Genomic DNA, 9,173 nt, shown 5'->3' with positions numbered 1-9,173 from the left:
ATAGCGTAAAATCCGCTTCCGCCTCCCAACTGATCCATGTACCACATTCACATGCATTTCCGTCTACGTGTAATGCTCATTTGGTCAGAGAGGCTAACATTCCTTTGGATGCTGCACCTGCAAAACGAGGCAGAACACACAGAAATTCTGGTTAATACCATGCATGGACGACACCCACTCACGAAAACGATTGCAAATATAGCACAGACAGGACCCACGGCACGAATGTGTTAGCGGTCACGTGCCTCTGCAATGATGCTTGAAGCAAAATCACTCCTATAGGGCTGTGGAAAAAGAACCTGACGAACACAAAAAACAAGCATAAATGGGACTTCTATGCACACGATGACCAGTGAAGAATCAGAAGACGGCTCCATTGTGTAGAGGTGAAACCTTGCCCCTTCATTGGTCCCCAAGAAAAAGAACCAACGCTAGAAGAAAATGCTCCATTTAAAAGGTTGTGTTTGCACAGTGTTGACACATTCTGGGATTCACGCATTTGCATCCACGAAAGATGCAACGCCGAACCCCCAAGTGTCATACGGGGCATATGTTAAGACAGGCTAACAGTGGAGAGCCTTCGTGCTTTTTGCCATCTGTTCCAGACCACTGCAAAGAAACACAGCTTCAGAGTGACCAGAGGGAAGCAGGCCTGAGAGGGGCGGCATCGGGCAAGTGGGCATGGAGAGCAATTACAGGGCTCATGACGATGGTGCATGCAATGCTGTGAAGGCTGGAGGCTTACCATTATCCTTCAACTTTCTTCAATGGACTTCAGAGAAGCCCAAGACCAGAGCAAGGGCTTACTACTTTCCCCAGAAAATCACTCTCAGAACTGTTCCCATGTCACCAATAGTGTAGAGGTCCGACAGACCAACTGGTATTCGACCTGCAGAGTTTCAACAGCATTAAGACTGTTAGGGAGAATTCTCATTCTATGGCTAATTTCTGTTATAGTGTTGTATTACGTGTACATAGTTCTATTATGGAGGCGTACTTCTTGCATGGTTCTAGGATCTGATTCTGGAACCATACAAGAAGACGGTTTGATGTTGAAGGTTGGCCTGCTGGGGACTTCCTCCGAATAAACTACGTTTGACACTAACTCATGTAGTATGATTCAATTTATAACAAATGGCGACGAGGAGCTCTGTGAAGGAAGTCCCCGGGTGCGTGTATTGCACTAGTTCCTTGATTTGAGTCACTTGTATCGAAAGGTGTTGATGAAACGACTGAAACCCACGCGAAAAGGAAGTGATATGAGAAGGCAAGTGACGTCTGATGTAACGTTGAATGCGACGCTCTTTACATGCGGAGAAAGCAAAGGAAAATAACATTAAATCGCAAGTACCTAGGATTTGCATCATATGAAAGGTGTGTGAGATTTCGGGCCAACCGTGTTGATGTTAGAGTGAAGCACCCTCTACGTGAGTATGTCGAACTTGAAGCCGTCAATGCAAAGGGGAGCTAGAATAAAGCACCTACTTGCGTACATTGCGTGCCGCCATCTTGAAGATCGATAGAGTCCCCCAGCAGCTTTGCTGGATTTGAAGGTATTTTTTTTTCTCCTGCTAAGCGCGAGACTCTTTTTCTCACTCTTAGGCATATTTGCTAGGTGTGTTCTAGGCTATTATTTTGTGTTTAATGTCTATGGGGTTTTTCTCACCTCCATAGGAACCATCGTTATTCACATGTGTTACACAGCACCCTCTGGGCAGTGACACAGGGGTGTCGTAGCGACCCCCAAACATATACTCCATACCCTGGGACTGACTACTGTCTCCCAGGACATGTAAAGTCCCCATTGACTTTACTAGTCACTCTTTTTATTAACCTTGTCTTTATTGATTTTCAAACACTTACAAATCTCCCTCGAACAACCAACTCACCGTTGCCCTCCCGTCCCCCTGTGACCCCCCTTCCCCTAAACCCTGCGGGTGACCCTTGGCAGTTCCTATACATCGACTCACTATTAAACTATACACAGTGGGGGGTTCATCCCACAGTCCCCTTTATAACAGATCCAAAATCCTGATGTTGTGAAGACACCATTGAATCATGAAGTCACTTTGCAAGTAGGCGAGCACATTACCACAGTCTGATCGGAATGCCTCATGATCCCCCTGCAATTTATATGTCATCCATTCCATTGTGACTACCCCCCATACTTTTATAAGCCAGTCATGCAATGACGGTGGTTGAGGGTCTTTCCAGTGTTGGGCTCTTGTTAGCCAAGCTGCTATGACCATGGTCATGAATCCCCTCTGCTGATTATTCGAATGCACCCTTTGCTTCAAGTCCCACATGCCCAACAGTCACACCCTTGGCTTCAACCCATCCAGCCCCCGGAATCATTGCATTGACTTGGTTTTTTACATCTCGCCAGAACCGCTTAATCTTCGGACAGCTCCACCACGTATGAAGCCAATTACCGTCCTCTGGGCATCCGCGCCAGCACAGCTTACTGACCGCAGGGTACGTTGCATGCAGTTTCATTGGTACGTAGTGCCATTGAAGTATCACCTTCTGCCACATTTCCCGTAGTTGGATGGAGCGGGTCAGCTTCGGGAGTTTCTTCTACAAGTCTTGCCATTGGGGCCTAGCTATTGTTTCGCCCAGAGTTTTTCCCACTTCTTCATGTAACGCCAGGACACTTCCTCACCTTGCACGCTCAAGTGTGCGTAGAGATTCGAGATCAGTTTCTGTGTTCCTGGATCGGTTGTCATAAAGGTTTCAAAACTCGTGAGTGGCCTGGTGGCCGCCTCCTTATTATCCAGCCTCTGCAACCAGTGAAGGAGCTGCGTATATCGATAGTAGTCCTTTGGTTTGCACCCCAGGTCCTGCCTACATTCTTGAATGGACCTCACCTTTTGGCCTAGTTACATATCCTTGACAACTAAGCAGCTTGCTTCTGTCCAGCTAGCGAAAGCCTGCCTTTGCAGTCCACGGGGAAACTCAGGATTGTCAAACAGTGGTGTGAATGGGGACGGCCCGGTAGTGAGCAGCCCCCTAGACAAAACCCCGTCACACGCCTCCAAGTCTGCCCCCATCACCTCACTGATGGTCGTATTCGCATGCCTATACTTCCTATGAACCCACATCAAATTAGACAAGGGTCCACCCACCACTGTAATGTCCTGGCACACCCACGGGTTCTTAGGGGACTGATCCACTCACTGCTTAACAACCCTCAACTGCGCCACTTCATAATACCTTCTAAAGTGCGGCAACGCCAGTCCTCCATATCCTCTGTTGGCCGTGAGGTTTTCCATCACTACCCAAGGTCTCCTACCTTGCCAAATATACACCATGACCATCTTGTTTAGTCTTTTGAAGAAAGTTCTAGGGATTCATATTGGGAGTGCTTGAAAGTGGTATAGCAGTTTCGGGAGGGTCACCATCTTCACCGCCACTTGCCTGCCCCACCAGGAGATGTTTAGTGGATTCCACTTGGACGGATCTTGCTGCAGGTGACGCAGTAATGGGGGATAGTTGGCCCCATAAATATTCTTGATTGAGGATGTCAGTTTAACCCCCAGGTAGGTAACCTCTTGCCGTGCTATCTTCAGGTTGGTTGTCTGTGCCAGATGGTTCACAAGTTGCGGGTCCGCCGTCAAGATCAGAATTTCAGATTTGCTCCAGTTGATCTTTAGGCCCGAGGCCGCCCCAAACTCTTCCATTTCTAGAAGAAGGGCTGGGAGGGACACTGCTGGTGTTGTCAGGATTAGAAGCATGTCGTCAGCAAATGCCATCACCTTATGTTCCACACCTCCCATTGTCACTCCCTTTATTCGCGGTGATTCCCTTATTTTGATTAGTAACGCTCTAAGTACAAGGCGGACAGAAGCGGGGAGAGAGGGCACCCCTGCTTTGTCCCTCTAAACAGGGGAATCTGCGATGTAAGCGTACCATTCAGCACTACCCTTATCGAGGGGCATTTGTAATTGGCCCGTACCATTGTCAGATAACGGTGACCAAATCCCATCCGCTGCATTGTGGAGAAAAGCTGCAACCACTCCACCCTATCGAATGCCTTTTCAGCATCAATTGTAACTATGATTGTCGGGGTACCAGTGTGTTCGACCTTTTCTATAATATGGCACACCCTACGGGTGTTGTCGGCCGTCTGTCTCCCTGAGATAAAACCAGACTGATCCATTCCCGCCAGGGCTGGGAGTAGTCCAGAGAGTCTATCCGCTAGGATTTTGGAGTAAAGCTTGGCATCGATATTCATCAAAGCTATGAGTCTGTAGGAGCCCGGGAGGGCCGGATCCTTCCCTGGTTTTGGAAAAACTACCAGCTTGGCTTCGTTCATCGACTTGGTTGTCACTCTCGTCTCCCTAATGCTGTTAAAGAACTCCGCTAGTTTGGGGGCCAGGAGATCCCGGAACATTTTGTAGAAGATGTCTGTGTAGCCATCCGGGCCTGACGCCTTCCCTTTTCGCAGCTTTCTTATCACTCGGGAGACCTCTTCCACTTGTATTTGCCGCACTCTTGCGTTCTGTCCAAGAGGTCTCTGTCCTACTCAGATTCAAGGGATGGGGACGCTATCCAGGAGTCGCTCCTGCTCTATCTTTTGAGGGCCTTCTGATTTGTAAAAGACTTGGTAATAGGCAGCCATTATCTCTCTCATTTTCTCATCAGTCGCATGTATTTGCCCTTGTTTGTCTGCTAGTTGGATTACTGCCATCTTGCTCCCTTTATCCCGAAGCTGCATAGCTAGCAATTTATCAGCTCTGTTAGCGCTAATGTAGTACCTTTGTTTTGCCCGCAGAAGCGCCGTTTCGGCTTTCCTGTTTTGCAGCAATGCATGTTGCTTCTGCAAAAGTCTCAGGGAGGTCTTTAGTTTTCTCGTTGGATGGGACACCAAATCTCTTTGGATGTCTCTGATCTTCCCCTCTGTGTCCTCTTCCAATTTAATCCGTTGCTTGTCATGATGGGACTTCAATGCTATAATTTCTCCCCTTAGAACGGCCTTGAAGGCATCTCATAGTGTGGCTTTCGTGATCTTGCCTGTGTAATTTTCCGCAAAGTAAAGAGCTATTTTTTCTCTAACCTCTCCCACCAGCAACGGATCCTGCAGTAGGGCACTCAGAAACTTCAACGCCCACATCTTCCTCCTGTTGCTGGCTAATACTAGCGATATTATCAAAGGGGCATGGTTCGAAAGCGCTATTGTACCCACATTAATGTCTTCAATTCCAACATCGCTGTGGAGACCCAGAAATAATCAATCCTAGATTGTGTGTTGTGAACGTGGGAAAAATAGGTAAATCCCTGGGCATCGCCTCTCTTGCAGCGCCAAACGTCATGGAGCGCCAACGCATCAACCATCTTCTCCAGAGCCTTAGATGGGGGTTGTATATGCAAGCTCACCCCAGAGCTCCGATCCTTCCCCGGGTTCCATGCCAAGTCGCCACCCAGGATGATCTCGCCCGTCGCAAATTTTTACAGTGCTACTAGGGTGTCTCTCAGGAATCTGTCTTGTCCACAGTTTGGGGAGTAAACTGATGCTAGGTTGAGTTTTGCTCCCTCGATTGTCCGCCAGACTCCTGCACTTTTGCCCCTAGACTGTCCTGTAGGGCTATGAGTACTCCAGCTCTTTTCTCTTCAGCTTCTTTTCTCTTCTGCATTCGCCTGGTAGACTTGCGATGCTCCCCTGATTCTAATTTTAGCCTTGTCCTTTCTCCTCACATGTGTTTCTTGGTACATCAGTATCCCTGCGTCTTCTCTCCAGGCCTGTCTCTGAAGCTTTTTCCGCTTGATTGGTGTATTCATGCCCTGCATGTTGTGTGTCAGGATCTTAAGCCCCCTTCCTTTAGTCCTATCCATGTGGAGTCCTTTTCTTCCGTTGATATGTTTTGAGTCTTGAATTACCATCTCCCCCATATGCCACCCTCAGAGTCTTCCCCCTTAACATCCCTTCCCCGCCCACCCTACCCAACTGAGCGGGGGCTTGGTGCCTAGCAGCTTTGGAGCGTAGTGCCCCTTGCTCCATGCCCGTACAATGTCTCAGGTATAACGTGCGGTGGTTCCTAAACCCCGCTTTTGACCTCTCCATGGTCCAGGTTCCGCCCTGCCCGGGCTGCTTACAAAGTCATGATCCGGCTGTCCTCATTAATCACTCTTTATCCCCAATTAAGCAGCTGGCCCCTTCTTCTCCCTGTTCGAGGACGGTGAAGCTAACTTATGGATTGACCAGAGAGCTCAGTTTGCTTGCTCCTTGCCTCCTCCTTCCCCTGTTTTTCTTCTCAATGGTCTTCCAGCCTTCAGCTATTTTTGGACCCTGTGGTCTTTCCCTTGCTCGCCTTGATTCCTCACCTCGCTCCTGCGTGATGCCCAACAACTGCTCCCCCTCCTCACACGTCATAATTCTTTGCTGCGCACCCTCCCATGTGAAGAGGAGACCAAATGGGAAGGTCCACTTATACTTGATCTGTTTGGCTTTAAGATGTTGAACCACAGGGCCCATCTGCCGTCTCTTCAAAAGAGTTACCTGTGCCAAATCTTGATACAGTTGAACTTCATGACCATTGACCGTGACACGGCCAGAGAGTCGTGCCCGTCTCATTATCTGTTCCTTCTGGGTGTAGTTTGACAGCGCTACCACGACATCCCTGGGTCTAGCTCCTGATTCCAGCGCTCGCCTGGGGCCCACCCTGTGTATTCTGTCTATCCCCATCTGGGGATCAGAATCATCACCTAGGACCTCCGCAAACAGCTGGGAGACGAACAGTCGGAGGTCGCCATCGACAATAGACTCAGGCAGGTTTTTAATCCGTCTATTGGAGCGACGGGACCTGTTGTCAAGATCTTCACATTGGAGCTCTCGCCTGCTGTTCCAAGGCCTCATCTGATTTGTTTGCTTCATCTTCCATTCGCTGGACCGTTCTTTCCAAGGTGACCGTTCTCTCCTCGACCTTGGCTAGATCCCCTCTCAGCTCCTGCAGGGACTGCTTCATGTAATCTTTTAAGGTGCGGAATTGTTCCTGCACCGACATCAACAACTGATCCTGCAGATCTTTAAAGCAGGATTGCATATCCTGTTTAGTCAGGCCGTCTTCCCCCATTGTTTGCTGTGTAGTGCTGAGTGTATTTTCTGCTGTTCTGCTCGGTAGGCTCGTGGACTCTGCTCCTCAAAGTTGTTTTAAGCTTTTGTTCTGCCTCCGCTGTGGGGGGGATCTCGCCAGCTGCTGCAACTTCGCTCTTAACTTGGACATTGATGCCGTGCCGTTGCCGCGAGCCCTGCTTAGTTTAGATATAGTACCCTCTGTAGCGTCTGTTAGAGTGTCCACGGAAAGCCTCACCCTTATGACTTAGAGGAATTTAATTCCTGCTTGTAGTTCCCCTATATAGTTCCGCTGGGGAGGCCCTCCCTCTGCTTAAAAGCTTGAATGAGTTCAGTGCATAGACATAGGGGGCCAGAGCTTTCCGTCCCCAGCGAGCGCCGCTGCCAAAGAAGAGAGGGAACCACCACGGAAGCTTCCTGAGGCCCCCAGGGAGCCTCGGATCAATGTGCACCCAAGCCCCGGGTCCGGCGCACAGGCAGCAAACAGATCATGTCTCCGTCTTCTCAGGGGGGAGGCGGCCGGAGCTACGGCGGCACAGAGATGCCGGGAGGGGTGGGGGGCATCCAGCTCGCGGCGTGCTGCTTCCACTGATCCCGATCCTCTCCCTCCCCAGCGTCGCCGGATTACACTTGCCTGAGGGGGACCCGGATGCCGCTCCACAGGCGGGCCCGAGCCGATGCAAATGCCCCGATGTCCCGCTGCTGAGAGGGGCCACGCCGCGGGTCCACAGCAAGCCCAACAGGGTCGGCAGCTCCACACCACCAGTGGGTCCCTCACTCAAGCGCCGCTCTCCGGTCAGTTGCGCCGGAGACGCCTCCCTCTGATTCTGCCTAGGGACCTGCCACGCTAGTCCCTGGCTTCTCGGCCTAAAGGGCTCTGGTCCAGTCCGCACCAAATTCTGCTTCTCTTGTCCGGAGCATCAGCAGCGGGACACCCGCACTCCCAGGGGCACAGGTACGCTGCTTGCTATGTCTACATCAGCTTGGATCGCTCATTGATGTGTTTATACTGCTGGCCCGGTGGGGAGAGAGCTCACACGCGTCCTCTCATACCAGGCGCCATCTTGAAGTCCACTAGTCACTCTTTATGAAAAAAACCAGTACAACCCATCTTACTATGGAAGTACTGACAAGGGTTAATAGTTTTTCCCTTATGCTCATTTTCGAGAGGGTACCGTACAGTCCCTCTCTCAAAAGTTTCTGGCTGGTGGCAGTGGTTACTACCAAAAATATTCGACAGCGAATATTTCCCTATGGGATTTTCCCATTGTTCGAGGCTACCACATTTACTGACAGCCTCTAACATACCGCCGGTTTATTCTTATATTAACTTTACTCCAGTAGGTTTTATTTGCAAGAACTTTATATAAATCTTTCTTGTGTCTTTCTTCAAGATCCTAACCCAGGTCGGGATCCTTTGTTCGTCCTTTTGGTGGCTTCTGCCAAAAAGCCCTCCTTTCGGCGCCACTGAGTCTGGGGTGGATCCACTGTGTGGGAGGGGGAGTAGGACCCCTGGACAGGGTTGCCTCAGCAACCCATGTCGCACTCTGCCCTGATAGGCTGGAGGGTCTCCCACCAGGATGACCACTCCACTGTGCTAGGCTGTATAAATGGGGACCTTTTTGCATAAAAGCAGAGTCCTGAGGACTGGAAGAGCAAGATGTTGCCACTGGAACTAAGAAGCCAAAGAGGATAGAAGCCAAAGACATCTGCACCAACTGAACCACCGGTGAAGCCCTGCTGCAGCATCTCACCACTTTTCTCCACACGACGAGAGAAGATCTTCATCTGCAAGAGCCTTCCTCCCTTGAGCTGGTGGGGCCAACCAGTTTGCCAATCACCTTCCTGGACCTACCTTTGTCGAATAGCCAGTGCCCTGCACTCGGAGCTCGGATAGCCAGGCACCCGTCCATCAGGACCGTAATTTTAAGGAGCATACCGTTTATTCGTTTGGCAGCACCGCAGCTGGTTTCATCCATGGGCAGTGCAGTAACTCGAACCTTCCTCCACGAGAAGAGTCTCTCTTCCTCTGCTGGATCTCCCGAACTGCCAGGAACAACCGCCACCGCAAAAGCCTCTTCTACATTTTAAGGTAGTTTGTTCC

The sequence above is a fragment of the Ambystoma mexicanum genome, chromosome 4p (genome assembly GCF_040938575.1).
Source record: "Ambystoma mexicanum isolate Mex_15411 chromosome 4p, UKY_AmexF1_1, whole genome shotgun sequence".
Taxonomy (NCBI): domain Eukaryota; kingdom Metazoa; phylum Chordata; class Amphibia; order Caudata; family Ambystomatidae; genus Ambystoma; species Ambystoma mexicanum.
This window is presented reverse-complemented; position numbering follows the sequence as displayed.